Here is a 21889-nt window from a genome sequence, read left to right as displayed (position 1 = left end):
TAAAATGAAGGTGGTTTGAGAATATGATGCAACAGATACTTTTAATCAGCTGAACGCTGCTTCAATGGAAGAAAACCACTCAAGAAGATCTGACTTGTGTATGAAAGCGTTAAAATCAATGTCACATGTTTGTTTAAATTCGGTAGTTGACCCATAAATAGAGCATGATCTCATTTATTTTTTAATTTTTACAAACAGGGAGGTCATATATCTCTGATAAATCTCCAGATTTACCTTGAGGTTGGGAACCACTGCATTAAAACATGCACTGTACATACAGTTTAACATATAAACAGCCTGCAGCAACTTAGCAGGGAAACAGAGAGGAGGAGCCCCCTGGTGGAAGTTTGGAGCAGTGCATGATGTTACCTGTGACACCTGCGCCTTTTCCAGAAACTTTCGGTTGGTGAAGAAATGATTAACCTGTCGTGTCTGATTCAGTTTCCATGTGGACGTATGTTTAACTGTTAAATTTGTATTTTAATCACTGCAGATGTCAGAAACAATGAAGGGTTGCTGTTATCTGGAAGAGAACCAGATCGGAGAGCAGTGATCGGTCTGTTACACTCAACCTGAGAGGATTCTGACATGGAGAATGATTTTCACTTAAATTCACTTCATGTTGACTTTGCTTGTCATTTTCCCACGAGTCTTTCACCTCAGCTCTTGTGTTCTGTCTCATTTAATCCATTAGTGCAGCAGTTCACTGTCTAGTTATGGAATAATAAGAATCAACAACAGCAATGCTGTCATCTTTCTCGTTGGTAACTGTTCTTCTGCCTGTTTGCGTTGGTGTGTGACCGAGCTGTAACTCAGAGCTCTGTGTTGGTGAATACTGTGTTCAGATGTCTGGCAGCATTCCCTGGCCGCCTCAGCAGGCCTCTGAGCATGCCCAGTGGGAGGAGAGCTCCAAGGGAGCTGAAACTCCTGGTCGTAGTGGAGTCGCCGTGGACATCAGTTGGGTTTTATCTCCTTGTCTGTGTTGTTTGGGGTCTGAGCTCAAACACAGGGACGTGATTAGAGGAGTAATGGTCCCTGAGAGCTCCATCTGTCCTCTCTCTCCATCACATCGTTCCTTTAGTTTTCCCTCCTAACTGCATGTAATGCTCTTCACCTTGTGGCAATATACTTGATGCATTTTAGCACTTGTGTTGAAGTCGGAGCCAGGGGACCATAAGAATGTGTAATTTTATGATGGTATGAAACCACAGAGGGTGGTTGTTCATACACACCAAAACACTGTTGACTCACACTGCAACTATTTGTGGTTGGAGCTGCTTTTGATTTGGACAAAATGAGGACTGCATGCAGGTGCGCTGGTGCACACACACACACACACACACACACACACACACACACACACACACACACACACACACACACACACACACACACACACACAAATACATTACACACACTTAACGCATGAATGCATACACCACTGGCTCCAGGTTTGGGCCTCTATGACTTCAGCATTCCTGTCCTAACTACTGCTGCTGGAGAGCTTTTACTACTTTAAAACTATTTTACATTATTCTTCTCTAACAGTGTGCAGGTTCGCCTCCAGGAGCTGAACTGTGCTCTAGTCCACATTACAACACACTATGTTTAATAAACATTATTAATATTTATAATAACCAGATGAGACAAATACGATAAATAAGATGAGATAAGATGAGAGCTCCTCATGTTCAATTATCTACAGTTACACAGATGTTAATAAATGCCAGTGTGAGAGTCTCTGCTGTGTTTCTGTCCTCTGATCCCTGTGTGTCTCACTGTGGGCGGAGCTCCACCTCTGCTGCACTGACAGGTGCGGAGCCAACACAGGTGGAGGGAGGAGGGGAGATTGTCCATAGACCAGAGTTTGTATTTCTGAACATGTTTCATACGTGTGCAGAGTACCGTGATGACCTGACTGTGTCACAGCAGCTCAGTGAAACATCGTCTTCAGATATGAGCGGAGGCAGAATAACAAATGATCTGTGTTTGGGATGATAAATCAGAGCGGCAGGATGTTCTGGGTCTTCTTACAGGGCAGAAGATGAAAGTTTTGATTTCAGTGATGCATCAACTTGTGTCTTCAATCTTCGGTCGTCCTCCTTCATGCAGAGCAGGAGGTTCCTCTGCTTCCTCTGCAGCTCACAGTGTAATTTACCAAAGAGGAGATCTGGTTCTGATGGAGAACGTGGAGTTCATGTGTATCATAGTTCCAGTAATTAGATCCACATGGAGAAGAACTGCCGCTGCACATCAGGCTCACTACTGTTAGTATGTGTTCATGTCCAGTAGTTTATATAAGATGCTCACAACTTACATGACCAACATTTTACTATTAATGCAGGTGCAGTAAAAGTGTCTCCATATAAAAGACGTGTAATCTGCTCTTATATTTTATTTCTTTACTTATTCTGTTCACATTTTCATGCCTTAATTATTTTAATCACGTTAACATACTCTTATTGCTTTTATTCTATCTGATCTTTTATCGTAGCTCCTATTATTGTTTATTTTGTATTATTGCAGTTTTTATCTATTTAATGTATTTTATTGTCTTCATATTTCTTCTTTGTAATTTGGTTTTAAAATTGTTCTTAAGTTATTTTAATGTTCTGGTGTACAATTGTTTATCTTATTATTGGCCTGTCAATTGTATGTTTAGCACTGTAAACCGTTAGTTATATAAATAAAGTTTGATTAATTGATTGATTAAAGTTTTGGTGTATTCAGATATGTTTCACAGGTTGTGATTAGAGGCTCATCAGTGAGATGATCTCCACCTGAGTCCAGGTGTTCTCTTTATAACCCTCCTCCTGCAGTCTCTCCTCTCACTGGTTTGCAGAGTCAGATGGTTGCTGTGTTTTCTCCTATTTTAACTTTCATGTTTAGTTGTGAAAGTTAACTTTTGTTCTGTTAAAATACATTACTTTTGTGTGTCTGCACTCTCAGGTGTGTCACCTGTTCTTTTGTTGTCTTTGATACAGGCTGTGACAGTATAAATGATAAATGTCTGCTCCTGTCATGAGGTCGTGTTTTTGTTTTTTCTGCCTTTAAGTATTCTATTTCCTGTTGTATTTTGGTGACTCGCATCTTGCTCATTTCAGATGTTTGACTTCCTGGAGATGTTCACAGCGTACAGTGATGTCAAACACTGCAACACTGAGCAGAGTGAGAACTTTATTTCACTGTCATCTGATATGGATGAATGATGAATGATGAATGATGAATGATGGATGGATGATGGATGATGAATGATGGATGGATGATGGATGATGGATGATGGATGATGGATGATGGATTGATGATGGATGATGGATGATGGATGGATGATGGATGGATGATGGATGATGGATGGATAATGGATGATGAATGATGGATGGATGATGGATGGATGATGGATGATGGATGGATAATGGATGATGAATGATGGATGGATGATGGATGATGGATGATGAATGATGGATGGATGATGGATGATGGATTATGGATGATGGATGGATGGATGATGGATGGATGATGGATGATGGATTGATGATGGATGATGGATAGATGGATGATGAATGATGAATGATGGATGATGAATGATGGATGGATGATGGATGATGAATGATGGATGGATGATGGATGATGGATTGATGGATGATGGATGGATGATGGATGGATAATGGATGATGAATGATGGATGGATGATGGATGATGGATTATGGATGATGGATGATGGATTGATGATGGATGATCGATGATGGATGATGGATGGATGATGGATGGATGATGGATGATGAATGATGGATGGATGATGGATGATGGATTATGGATGATGGATGATGGATTGATGATGGATGATGGATGATGGATGGATGATGGATGGATGATGGATGGATGATGGATGATGGATGGATAATGGATGATGAATGATGGATGGATGATGGATGATGGATTATGGATGATGGATGATGGATTGATGATGGATGATCGATGATGGATGATGGATGGATGGATGATGGATGGATGATAGATGATGGATGGATGGATGGATGATGGATGGATGATGGATAGATGGATGATGGATGGATGATGGATGATGGATGGATAATGAATGATGGATGGATGATGGATGATGGATTGATGATGGATGATCGATGATGGATGATGGATGGATGATGGATGGATGATGGATGGATGATGGATGATGGATGGATAATGGATGATGGATGGATGATGGATGATGGATGGATGATGGATGATGGATGGATGATGGATGGATGATGGATGATGGATGGATGATGGATGATGGATGATGGATGATGGATGGATGATGGATGATGGATGATGGATGATGGATGGATGATGGATGATGGATAGATGGATGATGAATGATGGATGATGAATGATGGATGGATGATGGATGATGAATGATGGATGGATGATGGATGATGGATTGATGGATGATGGATGGATGATGGATGGATAATGGATGATGAATGATGGATGGATGATGGATGATGGATTATGGATGATGGATGATGGATTGATGATGGATGATGGATGGATGATGGATGGATGATGGATGGATGATGGATGATGGATGGATGATGGATGGATGGATGATGGATGATGGATAGATGGATGATGGATGATGGATGGATGGATGATGGATGATGAATGATGGATGGATGATGGATGATGGATGATGAATGATGGATGGATGATGGATGATGGATTATGGATGATGGATGATGGATGGATGATGGATGATGGATTATGGATGATGGATGATGGATTGATGATGGATGATGGATGATGGATGGATGATGGATGGATGATGGATGATGGATGATGGCTGGATGATGGATGGATGATGGATGATGGATGATGGATACATGGATGATGGATGGATGATGGATGATGGATGATGGATGGATAATGGATGATGGTGATGGATGGATGATGGATGATGGATGATGGATGGATAATGGATGATGGATGGATGATGGATACATGGATGATGGATGGATGATGGATGATGGATGATGGATACATGGATGATGGATGGATGATGGATGATGGATGATGGATGGATAATGGATGATGGATGGATGATGGATGATGGATGATGGATGGATAATGGATGATGGATGGATGATGGATGATGGATGCTGAGCAGTAGTTCAGAGAGGATCTTGTTGTAGTTGCTGAGATTTGTGTCATTGAAATGTTGTTTCAGTCATGTGATCTGAGAGACAGCTGGTCTGTGATTGGCTCAGAGGTGTTTGGTGGTTTTCTCTGCTGGTTGGAGGAGAGTTGAGATCTGAGAGCTGCTTGTTGCTCGTAAAGAGAACAGAAGTGTTGTGTTGGCTGCAGCGCTCAGTCGTCTGTAAATGTTTCTGTGAACCACAAACTGTCTGGCAACTCTTTATTAACTTTATTCATGTATTTATTAATGTGGAGGTTCTGATCTGGGACACACACACACACACACACACACACACACACACAGAGAGAGAGAGAGATGAGAAGAAGAGCATTACATCACATGATTCATATTTTCTTCTACTGTTGTTTTTTCAATAAAATCCCAACTGGTTTAACTTGTGGTGGGAAAATAGAAACATGGAGATATGCTTCCTGGTCCAGCTCCTTCTGTGAGGAATGTCCGTCCCGCCCTCACTACTGTTCTCTGGACCCTGAGCTGCTCTGTAGCAACACTTTATTCATTTTTCAGAGTGCGTCAAACGGATCACATTCAGCTGTTACCGAGAGCACAAAATGTTTCCGTGTGTGAGAGAAGATGAAGTTCGTGCTGCGAGATGGACAACAAACTCAGCAGCAGTTTCACATTAATGCTTCCTTAATTCTTCAAAATAAAACTCAGGATTCTCACTTTGAACTCTGACTGCAGGACTAATCAGTGGAAAACTGTTGAAGGTGGAAGCTCTTCTGTGCTCAGCTTGAATTTAAAATGCTCATAGTTTCAATGTTGGATATTGAAACCTGTTGGTCCCAGTGGAGTGAAGTCAGTTATTTTGTGGACAGGATGTCTCCTGGAGCTCTTCTGCAGCTCGTTGCTGTTCCTCCTTCTTGTCACGTTAAACCCTGAAACATATAAAACGGACCTAAACACCAAAAGATGACCAAAACAGTTGGTTTCAGTCGTTTTTGATCGACAGTTTCAATCAGCGCTAACTATGGTAATGCACTTCCTGTGGTTCCTTCACAGTGAAAGTCCAACTGTGATTCATCAGTTGAAAGTTCTTCGTAAGAAGTAACGTGAGTGGGAAATGATGAGAGTTTACACAGGAGGAGCTCAGATGCTGCTGTGAGACGATGAACACGAAACATCGAAATAATAAACGTTAGCGGGATTTCAGCTTCATTGTTGACGAGCAGTATGAGTCCAAAATAAAAGGTTATCACAGACTGTAATGAAGATGGATCAGATCTGATAAAGAAGTGTTAATTATTGATAAAACATCTCGAATCTGGCTTGTTGTGATGGACTCTAACGGATGGAGTGATCATTATAGTCTGAATATAAATCAGTCTGATAGACTGAAACCTGCTCAGAGTCCAAAGCTGAGATCACCTGCAGCACCATGTGACTCTGTTCAGGATGGAGCAGGTGAATATGATGGATGATGGATGGATGATGGATGATGGATGGATGATGGATGATGGATGGATGATGGATGATGGATGATGGATGATGGATGATGGATGATGGATGATGGATGATGGATGGATGATGGATGATGGATGGATGATGGATGATGGATGATGGATGATGGATGGATGATGGATGATGGATGATGGATGATGGATGGATGATGGATGATGGATGGATGATGGATGATGGATGATGGATGATGGATGATGGATGATGGATGGATGATGGATGATGGATGGATGATGGATGATGGATGGATGATGGATGATGGATGATGGATGATGGATGGATGATGGATGATGGATGATGGATGGATGATGGATGATGGATGATGGATGGGTAATGGATGATGGATGATGGATGATGGATGGATAATGGATAATGGATGATGGATGATGGATGGATGATGGATGATGGATGGATGATGGATGATGGATGGGTAATGGATGATGGATGATGGATGGATAATGGATGATGGATGATGGATAATGGATGATGGATGATGGATGATGGATGGATAATGGATGATGGATGATGGATGATGGATGGATGATGGATGATGGATGGATGATGGATGATGGATGGGTAATGGATGATGGATGATGGATGGATAATGGATGATGGATGATGGATAATGGATGATGGATGATGGATTAATGATGGATGATGGATGATGGATGGATGATGGATGGATGATGGATTAATGATGGATGATGGATGATGGATGGATGATGGATGATGGATGATGGATAATGGATGATGGATGATGGATGGATGATGGATGGATGATGGATTAATGATGGATGATGGATGATGGATGGATGATGGATGATGGATTAATGATGGATGATGGATGGATGATGGATGATGGATAATGGATGATGGATGGATGATGGATGATGGATGGATGATGGATGGATGATGGATGATGGATTAATGATGGATGATGGATGATGGATGGATGATGGATGGATGATGGATGATGGATAATGGATGATGGATGATGGATGGATGATGGATGGATGATGGATTAATGATGGATGATGGATGATGGATGGATGATGGATGATGGATAGATAATGGATGATGGATGGATGATGGATGATGGATGATGGATGATGGATGGATGATGGATGATGGATGATGGATGATGGATGGATGATGGATGATGGATGATGGATGATGGATGATGGATGGATGATGGATGATGGATGATGGATGATGGATGATGGATGGATGATGGATGATGGATGGATGATGGATGATGGATGGATGATGGATGATGGATGATGGATGATGGATGGATGATGGATGATGGATGGATGATGGATGATGGATGATGGATGGGTAATGGATGATGGATGATGGATGATGGATGGATAATGGATAATGGATGATGGATGATGGATGGATGATGGATGATGGATGGATGATGGATGATGGATGGGTAATGGATGATGGATGATGGATGGATAATGGATGATGGATGATGGATAATGGATGATGGATGATGGATGATGGATGGATAATGGATGATGGATGGATGATGGATGATGGATGATGGATTAATGATGGATGATGGATGATGGATGGATGATGGATGGATGATGGATTAATGATGGATGATGGATGATGGATGGATGATGGATGATGGATGATGGATGGATAATGGATGATGGATGGATGATGGATGATGGATGATGGATTAATGATGGATGATGGATGATGGATGGATGATGGATGGATGATGGATTAATGATGGATGATGGATGATGGATGGATGATGGATGATGGATGATGGATAATGGATGATGGATGATGGATGGATGATGGATGGATGATGGATTAATGATGGATGATGGATGATGGATGGATGATGGATGATGGATTAATGATGGATGATGGATGGATGATGGATGATGGATAATGGATGATGGATGGATGATGGATGGATGATGGATGGATGATGGATGATGGATTAATGATGGATGATGGATGATGGATGGATGATGGATGGATGATGGATGATGGATAATGGATGATGGATGATGGATGGATGATGGATGGATGATGGATTAATGATGGATGATGGATGATGGATGGATGATGGATGATGGATAGATAATGGATGATGGATGGATGATGGATGATGGATTAATGATGGATGATGGATGGATGATGGATAATGGATGATGGATGGATGATGGATGATGGATGGATGATGGATGGATGATGGATGATGGATGGATGATGGATGGATGAAATGGTGGATGATGGATGGATGATGGATGATGGATGGATGATAGATGATGGATGATGGATGATGGATGGATGATGGATGGATGATGGATGGATAATGGATGATGGATGGATGATGGATGATGGATGATGGATTAATGATGGATGATGGATGATGGATGGATGATGGATTAATGATGGATGATGGATGATGGATGGATGATGGATGATGGATGATGGACAATGGATGATGGATGATGGATGATGGATGATGGATGGATGATGGATGATGGATTAATGATGGATGATGGATGGATGATGGATGATGGATGATGGATGGATGATGGATGATGGATGGATGATGGATTAATGATGGATGATGGATGGATGATGGATGGATGATGGATTAATGATGGATGATGGATGATGGATGATGGATGGATGATGGATGATGGATGGATGATGGATGATGGATGATGGAAGATGAAACTGAGTTCTTCTTGTTTCCCTCTTTTAATGATGAATAATATGTTTCAGGCATCATGGCGGAATTTCTTCCGTGTTATTAGACAGGTGAAATCCTTCCAGGTGAAAGAGCATGTTGAGGGAGAGCATCACATTATCTGCCCATTAAAACATGAAATGAAGCTCTCCAATCAAACGTTCTTTCTGTTGAATGAATGGAACCCTGACAGCTGCTGACTGTCTGCATGCACCACTGATCTCTTCCTCATACCTGTTGTTTGAACTAAAGGCTTAGTCATGATGATTCCCTGTTCTGTAAAGCAGAAGCTGAAGTTTCTGACAGTGACCAATAACTTTCTTTAACTAGTTGTAGTGAACCAAACTACCCGGATCTCCGACTCCTCTCTGCTCCTGCTGCTCTCTGTGTTTCCAGTGCAGAGCTGTCGTGTCCCTGAGGAGAAACCACACCTGTGGCTGATGGGATCATTCTGGAGTACAAAGGCTCTGATTTACAGCCCCGATGAGCTCCGGGCAGCCAACAGCTGCACAACTGCAGGAAAGGGAAGTTGTTCATCACGCAGCGTGCATTTCAACAGCAGCAGACACAGAGCTTCTCCTGCCGGCCGGACCTGCAGCTCACTGACAGGTAGCAGAGTGATGGAGGCCACAAATGACTTTTAATTAGATTCATTTGTATCTTTGTGTCACAGCAGTTTAGATTTCTGTGCTCTGTTTGAGTTTAATTTGTTCAGCACCTTCAGGGCTGTTTGTGGTCACCGTGGAGATGAACAGTGTGCAATGAAGGTGTGGCTGCACAGCGAGCCAACACTGAACCAGATTATTTAGAAAGCAGCTGCTTGTGGACCGAGTCTGTCCTCCCGGTCGTCCTCACGACATGTCGGGACAATAAGAACAGGATGAACAGAGAGGAATTAGTTTCAGTGAGTGTGAGACATGAAGTCACTGCAGGCTGGAGGATGATTTCTGTCCGCTGCTGCTGAGAATCATCTGTTGACATGTTGAATTCTTCTGCACATGTGAGTTCGGAGCATCGGTGCTCACAGTGGAACAAATGAATTCAGTCGAGCGTCAGACCGTTTCCATTCAGTGGGCCTTCAAAATAAAAGAATGCAAACTAAGAAGTTGTTTACTTCATGAAACTCACAACAACAGCAAATACAGACGCAGCAGAAATGAGTAATTATTAATGAAACAACACAATGAGTCATCAGAGTGAGGAGCTGTCTTGTGGCCAAATATATTGGTGAATAAATTATAATAATTTTTACCAATTCAGTCTGAACTTTGTCGACAGTGGCAGTACCGTGGAGAAGGATAATATTTGTGGTTTCATGAATGCAGCAATTTCAGTATTCTTCAAATAAAACGATCATTTTAAACACTAATTAATTGGATTTATTGTTACTGTGGTGTTGAAAACTGAACTTTTACTTGAAAGTGAAGGAATTATCTTAAGTTACACAACTTTGTTCAACTAGAAATGTCAGTTGTTCTCTTTTAAATTCAGAGTTGTTTGATGATACCGTAGATCTGAATCCACCGTGACTCTCTGTAGACTCTGAATCAGTGACATAAGGCGAAAGGAGGCCATGCTGTTAACTCGGCCGATGAACCTTGGCCCAGCGATCCCAGACGCAGCTGTCTTGGACGCAGCTCTCTTGTTTGTGTACCCGTTCGCACATGCATGCTTTGGAGTTTTATTTGCAGATCCCTGAGCATCACAGCTATGTTCCCTGAGCCAGACCACCTGCAACAATTAAAAATGCCTCTGCAGCCTGCTGGCTCAGCAGGGCGCTGATCAACACTGCATTACATTATAAAGAGAAGTTGTTTTGCAAGTGGCTGTAAAAGCGGATCAGGTTTCAACCCCCCGGCAGCTTCAGCCCGTCGTTTTCCCCACTCTGATCAAATGGAAGAAAACTCAGCGACTGCTGCAGTAAAACGAAGCTTTTCACCATGTGTTGGAAAACCAGAAGCGTTTCACATCAAGTCTTACTTTGATTTGACCATATGAAGGTAATTCATGGACTAGATTTAGAGTAGATGTAGAGTAGATGTATATTAGATGTGGAGTAGATGTAGAGTAGATGTGGAGTAGATGTATATTAAATGTGGAGTAGATGTAGAGTAGATGTATATTAGATGTAGAGTAGATGTATATTAAATGTGGAGTAGATGTAGAGTAGATGTAGAGTAGATGTATATTAGATGTGGAGTAGATGTATATTAAATGCGGAGTAGATGTAGAGTAGATGTGGAGTAGATGTATATTAAATGTGGAGTAGATGTAGAGTAGATGTACATTAGATGTGGAGTAGATGTAGAGTAGATGTAGAGTAGATGTGGAGTAGGTGTGGAGTAGATGTGGAGTAGATGTAGAGTAGATGTAGAGTAGATGTGGAGTAGGTGTGGAGTAGGTGTGGAGTAGATGTAGAGTAGATGTGGAGTAGATGTAGAGTAGATGTGGAGTAGATGTAGAGTAGATGTGGAGTAGGTGTGGAGTAGGTGTGGAGTAGATGTAGAGTAGATGTGGAGTAGATGTAGAGTAGATGTGGAGTAGATGTATATTAGATGTGGAGTAGATGTAGAGTAGATGTATATTAGATGTGGAGTAGATGTAGAGTAGATGTAGAGTAGATGTGGAGTAGGTGTGGAGTAGATGTGGAGTAGATGTAGAGTAGATGTATATTAGATGTGGAGTAGATGTAGAGTAGATGTGGAGTAGATGTATATTAAATGTGGAGTAGATGTAGAGTAGATGTAGAGTAGATGTATATTAGATGTGGAGTAGATGTAGAGTAGATGTAGAGTAGATGTATATTAGATGTGGAGTAGATGTAGAGTAGATGTAGAGTAGATGTATATTAGATGTGGAGTAGATGTAGAGTAGATGTGGAGTAGATGTATATTAAATGTGGAGTAGATGTAGAGTAGATGTGGAGTAGATGTATATTAAATGTGGAGTAGATGTAGAGTAGATGTGGAGTAGGTGTGGAGTAGATGTAGAGTAGATGTGGAGTAGATGTGGAGTAGATGTAGAGTAGATGTGGAGTAGATGTAGAGTAGATGTGGAGTAGATGTAGAGTAGATGTGGAGTAGATGTATATTAGATGTGGAGTAGATGTAGAGTAGATGTAGAGTAGATGTGGAGTAGGTGTGGAGTAGATGTGGAGTAGATGTAGAGTAGATGTATATTAGATGTGGAGTAGATGTAGAGTAGATGTGGAGTAGATGTATATTAAATGTGGAGTAGATGTAGAGTAGATGTAGAGTAGATGTATATTAGATGTGGAGTAGATGTAGAGTAGATGTAGAGTAGATGTATATTCGATGTGGAGTAGATGTAGAGTAGATGTGGAGTAGATGTATATTAAATGTGGAGTAGATGTAGAGTAGATGTGGAGTAGATGTATATTAAATGTGGAGTAGATGTAGAGTAGATGTGGAGTAGGTGTGGAGTAGATGTAGAGTAGATGTGGAGTAGATGTGGAGTAGATGTAGAGTAGATGTGGAGTAGATGTATATTAGATGTGGAGTAGATGTAGAGTAGGTGTGGAGTAGATGTGGAGTAGGTGTGGAGTAGATGTGGAGTAGATGTAGAGTAGATGTAGAGTAGATGTATATTAGATGTGGAGTAGATGTAGAGTAGATGTGGAGTAGATGTAGAGTAGATGTATATTAGATGTGGAGTAGATGTAGAGTAGATGTGGAGTAGATGTATATTAAATGTGGAGTAGATGTAGAGTAGATGTAGAGTAGATGTATATTAGATGTGGAGTAGATGTAGAGTAGATGTAGAGTAGATGTATATTAGATGTGGAGTAGATGTAGAGTAGATGTGGAGTAGATGTATATTAAATGTGGAGTAGATGTAGAGTAGATGTGGAGTAGGTGTGGAGTAGATGTAGAGTAGATGTGGAGTAGATGTGGAGTAGATGTAGAGTAGATGTGGAGTAGATGTATATTAGATGTGGAGTAGATGTGGAGTAGATGTATATTAAATGTGGAGTAGATGTAGAGTAGATGTGGAGTAGATGTATATTAAATGTGGAGTAGATGTAGAGTAGATGTGGAGTAGGTGTGGAGTAGATGTAGAGTAGATGTGGAGTAGATGTGGAGTAGATGTAGAGTAGATGTGGAGTAGATGTATATTAGATGTGGAGTAGATGTATATTAGATGTGGAGTAGATGTATATTAGATGTAGAGTAGACGTAGAGTAGATGTGGATTAGATAAAATAGTAGATGTAGAGTAGATGTGGATTAGATAAATAGTAGATGTAGAGTAGATGTGGATTAGATAAAATAGTAGATGTAGAGTAGATGTGGATTAGATAAATAGTAGATGTAGAGTAGATGTGGATTAGATAAATAGTAGATGTAGAGTAGATGTAGAGTAAATGCATACAGAAAACACTGGAGGTCCAGGAAGTACAAACATTTCATAAAAATGACAAATTAAACAGATTTTATTTTATTTTTGCACCAATTTCAAAGTTTCAGCTTTTAGTTGTCACAACAAACATGTGATATGATATAAAACCATCAGGTGTGGATGGTCGTCTGTAGCCCTGTGATTGGCTGTTGACCTGATCTAATCACAGCCGTTGCCGACTAAAACAAACAAGATCCCTTATGACTGAGGCAAAGAAACCACTGCACTAATGTTCACCAACCATCACCCATCAGTGATGTCATCATCCATCAGTGATGTCATCAACCATCAGTGATGTCATCGTTGGTTTGTGAACGTTGTGAGTCCTCCAGTTCAGATTCTGTCCGTCACCATCTTTGCTAGTTCGGAGAGGTTCGGAGCAGGAAGTGACCATATTTGGACGAGCTGGGGGAGGAGCCAGCGGTGGATCTGACCGATCTGATCGGAAACCTGACGATACTACGTCCCGCCCACCGATAGCTGTAACCTGACTGCACCACAGGCCTGTCAATCAAACAGACACGCCCCCAAAAACAGGTCTTCTTGAATCTTCTTTTCTAATGAATGAGGGATTATTTTCAGATGGACCTCCAGAAAACTAATAAGAAGGAGTGACCTTAGCTAACAACACCGAGATAACTGATGGACACATTTTATTCACTTTGGATTTGATGAGAGAAGTTGAATGGGAGTCTATGGAGCCGGAGGCTTTTTGGAGCCGACCTCTAGTGGCACTCGCTGGTATTGCAGCTGAAGACACTTCTGGATCAGAACCATTTTACAGACCTGAAGCTACGAACTCTTTTAGAAACAGTCTGTGGTTTTATATCCAGACTGTGGGTACCACAGCTCTAACTCTCGGTGTTAGTCAGTGTTTTATAAAAATTAATTACAGTCTGCTGTCTGTAGTTGTTGTCCTCTCGTCTGCTGAATTTAAATGGAGCTCCACGTCTGGTGTGATCATGTTTTGTTCATCTCGACACATCTGCTGCGAGAAGGAATGACAATAAAGTTGACTGACTTTATTCTGTGGTGTGTCATTACAAACTTCAACAAATTAGAACAAGATGGCCGCTGAAAATACAACACAGAGGTAAATGAGTCACAGCTAAAACAAACAAACAGGTGTGATACCATAAAACCGCCTCAGCTCACAAACAGCAGCAGCTCACCTTCAGCGGAGTGAAGCGATGACCTCAGAGTGTCACACACTGAACCACTTACTGTTACAAACACAAACAAGGCTCTCGGTGGACACCACATGTGTCCATTATGAGCTCCCATCATTAACTCACAGGTTAGCTATCCAAACAACAGTGAGAAGTTCATTATGTCACTGAGGAGGCTCTTTTACAACGTGACTCGACAGCTTTGACTAATGACGGCCTCAACGAGGCTGACAGAGAGATGGATAGTGGAGACATAATCTACGAGGTATGAGCTACACAGGGACACTGCGACCACGTCCGTAACATCAGAGCTGGACATGGAGCAGAGGGATGCCTGGTCTTAATCTCATCTCATCATGTGGACGACCAGGTGTGTGAATCGTTTACCTGACGAGATGGAAACAGGATGCATTATGGGAGGAGGCAGCGTGCCACTCAGGGAAATGTTCTGCTGGGAAACTTGATGTTACTGCGACACACTACAGGTCGATGTTCTCCACCTCTGAGCCTGTTTTTACCTCCTAGTTTACATGGAAGTTGTTAAATTGTTGAATTGTTCGGTTTCTATCTATAAAGTTGTAAAGACTTTAATGTGTTGCATTGGATTCCACCTACCTGAACATCGTTGCTGACCACGTTCTCCCTTCATGAGAACAGTATGCCTCTTTCAGCAGGATGATCTGTGACCTGTGACCTCCAGGGTGAAGCTGACCAGGCGGCCCCGAGGTGTTGCTCCAGTAAAGGTGCTTCCTTCACATCCATATTTGAATCTGGCTCCTTTAATTAGAAGGATCAGCAGAGGTGTCAGAACTCGTTCTAAATGTCCGAGCTCTGTCTTGTTGAGCCCGGAGATCTCTCCGCAGCTCACAGGTGAGAGCAGATGCATTGATAGAAATGAATATTAAAAAACATAAAAACTGCAGGTCTCCCTCCACATTAGCAGCAGAACCCCGCAGACAGAAAACGATGCCTACTGGGCAGCGTGGTCAGACGAAGCGACGACATCATCACGGCATCGACATCCATCTCACCACAGACGTGTTTTATGGGCGTTATAACCATGTGCATGGATGTTGTTAATTAGTAGGCAGTGGAGAGCAGCGAGCATGTGGACGAGGGAAAGAATGTCAGATGAAAGTTTAATAATAACGGTTATAGTGGAAACTACGAGCGCACAGCTGCAGCTCAAAGACAACATGTAACCTGATTTCACCTGCTTCAGCAGAGTAAACACTGCTGCTGCTCTTTATGAGGCTGAGTCATGAGAGCCGGCTTAATCCATCACTTCATCAGGGACAATCTGGAAGGGATTGTTGGTAATCTTCATTAAAGAGACAATTAATGGATCTGTTTCATACTGTAACTCTGCAGACATGCAGAGCTGTATTATTGTTTTACATTTTAATGTGACTCACAATATCCAACTAAATAATCCTCGAGGGAACGTTTCATTAAAAACATATACGACATGTTTGTTGCCTCGATGAGCAACTCTGAAAAATGAAGGATGGATTCATGTTTCACTTTGAGAAAAGTAACGTCATCCTAACATTGATTTCTTCCACTGAAGACCTGCAGAGAGCTGCATTCAGCCGTCAGCGTGTTTCTGGAGGACGTGTCCTCTCATCACATACATGAACTGAGCATGTGAACATTCCCGACTGTAAACAGCCAAAGTGAACAAATATAATTAAGAACGTGTTGGCACACCCTGAAGCTCTGTCCCATTATATTTTAGGATAACTTCAAATGATGCATTAAATGAAGCCTGCAGCTCATTCAGACAGTCTGCTGCTCTGAGATCAGCCAGAGACGCTCCTCTCTCCTCATCACTACAGACACCAGACCTCCTCCTGAACCTCTAAGTCCATCTTCAGATCCGACGGGTCTGTGGACAGTAAACGCAGCCCTCCTCTTCATCCTCCAGCTCCTGGACTCTGCACCAGGACAGTTTGTGGACTTCAGCTCCAACTTCAACACCATCATCATTCTGCTGCAAAACAAACTGTCCCAGCTACACGTGACTCCACCTGTAAGAGGAGGGCCGACTTCCTGTCTGACAGGAAGCAGCCAAAAGTGGATCGTCTGGTATCCCGGTGCAGCCAAAACCACCTGGAGCTTCATGATCTGAAGAGATGGAGACGGAGGATGGGACCATCATTACCCAGGATCCGTGGTGGGAGCAGGTCAACAGTAACGTGGCTCTGCCAGAGTTCCCGCTAACATTCACTCTGCCCCTCTGAAGCGCGGACCAATCAGCGACCAGTATTGGTGGCTGACTGTGATGACGTTGAAGTCATTGTAGTTGCAGCAGCAATAGATTATCGCTACGTGCTGATTGGTTAAAGCTGCACCAATAGTTTAAAAATGAACCTGAGATCTTCACCCTGCAGGATGAAATGACTGTGGAGGGTGGTCAGACCCGCATACTCACACAGTGACTTTAGGTCAGGTCACACCAGAACTAGAACCAGAACCAGAACCAGAACCGGAACAGCTCAACACCAAGAAGGCTCAAATGGAGGCTGAACTTCCTGCAGCAGCTGAAGATGTTCGACCTTAAGAAAAGTCCAAAGGGTCTCGATGCATCTCCTTTAATCCCCACCAGGTGTTTAAAACAGGTGTGATGTCACCTGCAGTGTTCAGACGCCACCAGGTGGTTTGTTGATGAACTTCAATCTGTGCCTTATAAAGACTAGAAGTTTAGCTCATCACCACTTTAATCCAGCACTGCTCTCCTCTACTGTTTGTTTGGGTGGGCTCAAGAAAAGTTTGCACTTGGTTTTTACTTTTTATTATTTATTTATAATTACTTATACATACATATGCAGATCATGACATTTTAAATATGAGAAGTAGGGTGAAGCTAAATAACAAAAAACTAATTGAACAGATGTGGCTGAGTTTAAAAAAAAGAAATACTTTCTTGTGTTTTTTCATCAGATTTCTCCAGCAGTGTGACTGACAGGTTGTAGTGAGAGGACCTTCACCTGCTCAACTGTCAGTCAGAGTCTAATGATGTCTCTCAGTGAGCTGCTGCCATCTGCTGGTTTATTCTTTCTGTGCAACATAACAGGCCTCAAACAGCCAGCGGTTCAGATGGAAATACACGTTTACATTTAGTTGTTGCTCACTTCTTTAATATATTCACATTATCTTCACTGTGAGAGAACAAGTACTACATATATACAAATTATTTATAGGAGTTTAGGAGAAACATTCATCATTGTTAGATTAGAGTCCTAAAGCACCAAACACAGAGACATGAGTGACACCGATCGTCTGCTCTCTGAATGAGAGAAAAAAGCTTGTTGGACATAATGAGATTAAAGACGTCTTCAGTCCTTCATTGAAAAAACACTTTCAAGTTATTTGTTTGCTTCATGGCCAAACGGCTGCAGGTGAGTTGTTCTGTTGCTGCTTACATATGCAGCCTAATTCTGTTTAAAACAGTTTCACACACACACACACACACACACACACACACACACACACACACACACACACACACACACACACACACACACACACACAAACGGCTGCAGTCATGCCCTTTCTTTACCATAAACACACAGTGGAGGCTGATGACTGTGTGTATACTGTGTGTGTACTGTGTGTGTACTGTGTATACTGTGTGTGTACTGTGTGTAGAAGTGTGTGTCCCTGACAGGTGGACGATGTGTCAACGACATTTAGCTGCCGGGACGTCCAGAATCAGCCGTCCTGTTCAAACACCGATCGGAGCGTCTCGGATGTCCGACGCCTGCTGCAGAAAAACCTGCAAGGTTTTGGACATTTTGGAAATCAGGCACTTTGTCTGCAGAGAGAAATCATCAGCGGTGTTTCTGATCGGCTCGTCCCCATCCCCGAGGCCCAAGGCTCGTCTTTGTCCCAGAGGCTCGTCCTCATCCCAGAGGCTCCTCCTCGTCCCCGAGGCTCGAGGCTTGTCCCCGAGGCTCGTCCCCGAAGCTTGTCCTCGTCCCCGAGGCTCAAGGCTTGTCCCCGTCCCCGAGGCTCATCCTCTTCCCCAAGGCTCGTCCCCGAGGCTTGTCCTCGTACCCAAAGCCCAAGGCTTGTGTGTGTGTTTCAGTGTGTGTGTGTGTGTGTGTGTGTGTGTGTGTGTGTGTGTATGTGTGTGTGTGTGTGTGTGTGTGTGTGTGTGTGTGTGTGTGTGTATGTGTGTGTGTGTGTGTGTGTGTGTGTGTGTGTGTGTGTGTGTGTGTGTGTGTGTGTGTGTGTATGTGTGTGTGTGTGTGTGTGTGTGTGTGTGTGTGTGTGTGTGTGTGTGTGTATGTGTGTGTGTGTGTGTGTGTGTGTGTGTGTGTGTGTGTGTGTGTGTATGTGCCCTCCTCAGCGATTGTGTCACAATTCATTAGGTGCCATTTCCCTCGGAGCTGCGTCCCGTTTACGGCGGTTGCCACGGCGCTGAGTGTCGTGGCTGACTGAGTATTGTCAGGAGAATAGTTTTGCATATATTACAGGGTTAAGTGCAAACCAATCTGCTTTATCCAAACACAGCAATCCAAACAGAGCGCTGAGCCTTAGAGACTGATGAGTAACACACTCGGCCCCTTTTCCACCTCCCCCTCACACACTGGGCTCACACTGATTGGCTCTGATTGGTTGTATAAAGCACAGCACTGACTTTTTGATTATATTACATATGGTCACGCATGGGTTGGTGCCCCGTGCTGCAGATACCGGAGCCTCAGAGCTCCAGATTACTGCAAGGACGCAAGGAGGGAAAGAGTGAGCGTCTGTGATTGTAATGACTCCAGGAAATATGTAACACTCAGCGGGATGGCCTCTGGTGTTCTTGACACGAGTGTATTTGGTCCCTTCTGACTCATAGTTTGCGGCATGTGAGGCCCCGAGCAGGTCCTGAGCAACCCTCAGCCCCCCCGCAGGTTACCGCGGGTTCACCGGTGTCACATGTCAGCAACTGCATTGTGGGTGAAGTGGCAGAGGAGGATTTCCAAAACAGACTCTCAGCAGATCTGAGGGAAATTGTTTTGGCATTTAAAATGGAACACCTCCTCCCCGCTGACCTCCCCGCTGACCTCCCCGCTGACCTCCCCGGAGCCGCCGATCCCTCGCTGGAGATACGGAGCTGGGGCTCACTGGCGGGAGCGCCGACCCTGAGGGGGCCACGCAGAAAGGCTCTAATCCGTGAAGCCCTCGGCCAAAGCTGAGATCCCACACAGCCCCATCAGCTTGAATTACAGATTTAGAAGACAGGACACTCCTTGTCTCACTTTCCTTTTCACCTCTTATGTTCTTAGCATTCTTTATCCAACAAGAAATCGCAGACGTCGTCTCACGTGACAGCAAACGGAGATGCAGCTCAGACTAAAGCCATCTTCAGGGTTACCTGTTTGATGTGAACAATTCACTGTTTGGTCAACATGATTAAAAGATCTGTTCACACGTGCATTGAATTAATCTTTTCTCACTGCCTAGAAGCATCTTCAATATATAAAATGTGTAAACAACATCTCCCTCCATGTGTGAGTGCTGCATTTAGTAGCTTCTGTCATATCATAGGATATCATCTTAGGAGGATGATCATTTTACAAGAACAGATAATGTTTCATGTTGTCTCTCTGACAGTTGTTGATGGACATTTCTATGAACAGTTAACAATGAAACTACTTCTCATGAGATATGTTAATATAACATTTAGTCTATTATTAAACTTTTATAGTCAGGGTGCAAAATAACATTAACAAGTTGAGTTTAAATGTCTAAGAAGCTACAGTCCAGGAGTTGTCCAAATTAAGATTTAGATTTAGAAATTTGATCCTTGTCAAAAATTACAATTTCTCAAAGTAATAAGAAGAGGGTGAGAACTCATTACAATTCAAGAACACTTGCTATAATCTGTCTGAAAGCTGTGGTTCATGTGACTTGCTCTACCTGGGAGGTTTCTATGTACGTGAAGGTCCATGTCCTGAGTGTGTAACTCCATATGTGTAAAATCTAAAATTATCATCAAAGGATGAAGATGAAGACTTTTTTCTTCATATTTTAGACGACATGCTATAGTGTGGCTTTTTTATAATAATTTAGACAACATGGTAAAGTATGACTTTTTTCAGAATTTAGGCGAAATACTATAGTATGAAATTTGTTATCATATTTTGGACGACATATTATAGTACGATTTTTTTTCATATTTTAGACGATATGAAATTTGTTATTGTCAGGAGTCCTGTTTTCCTCTGTTTTGCCCCCGATCTCCTCTCCTCCTGTGTCCCATCAGTCCCCTGTCTGCTTGTTCTGTCCTCCTCTCCTCTCCTCTCCTCCTGTGTCCCCTCAGTCCCCTGTCTGCTTGTTCTGTCCTCCTCTCCTCTCCTCCTGTGTCCCATCAGTCCCCTGTCTGCTTGTTCTGTCCTCCTCTCCTCTCCTCTCCTCCTGTGTCCCCTCAGTCCCCTGTCTGCTTGTTCTGTCCTCCTCTCCTCTCCTCCTGTGTCCCATCAGTCCCCTGTCTGCTTGCTCTGTCCTCCTCTCCTCTCCTCTCCTCTCCTCTCCTCTCCTCTCCTCTCCTCTCCTCTCCTCTCCTCTCCTCTCCTCTCCTCTCCTCTCCTCTCCTCTCCTCTCCTCTCCTCCTGTGTCCCATCAGTCCCCTGTCTGCTTGTTCTGTGTCCTCCTCTTCTCGCCTCTCGTGGCCACACCCCTCACCAGTCCCAGCAGCTGCAGCCACTCACCCCGGATCACCACCTGCAGGTGTGCTGCAGCTCCCTGATCACCTCCCTGGACTATATGTACCCTGCCCCTGCACTCCTCTGGTTGTCGGTTTATTACATAGTCACCGGTCCATCCTCCGTCCGTTCTCCGTCCGTCCGTCCGTCCCGTTCGTCCCGTTCATCCCGTTCCTCCGGCTCCTGTTCCACCTGCA

The sequence above is a fragment of the Embiotoca jacksoni genome, unplaced genomic scaffold (assembly GCF_022577435.1).
Source record: "Embiotoca jacksoni isolate LCO1_2020_lvr unplaced genomic scaffold, fEmbJac1.0.p SCAF_110, whole genome shotgun sequence".
In the NCBI taxonomy this organism is placed as follows: Eukaryota; Metazoa; Chordata; class Actinopteri; family Embiotocidae; genus Embiotoca; species Embiotoca jacksoni.
Note: the sequence above shows the minus strand (reverse complement) of the source record.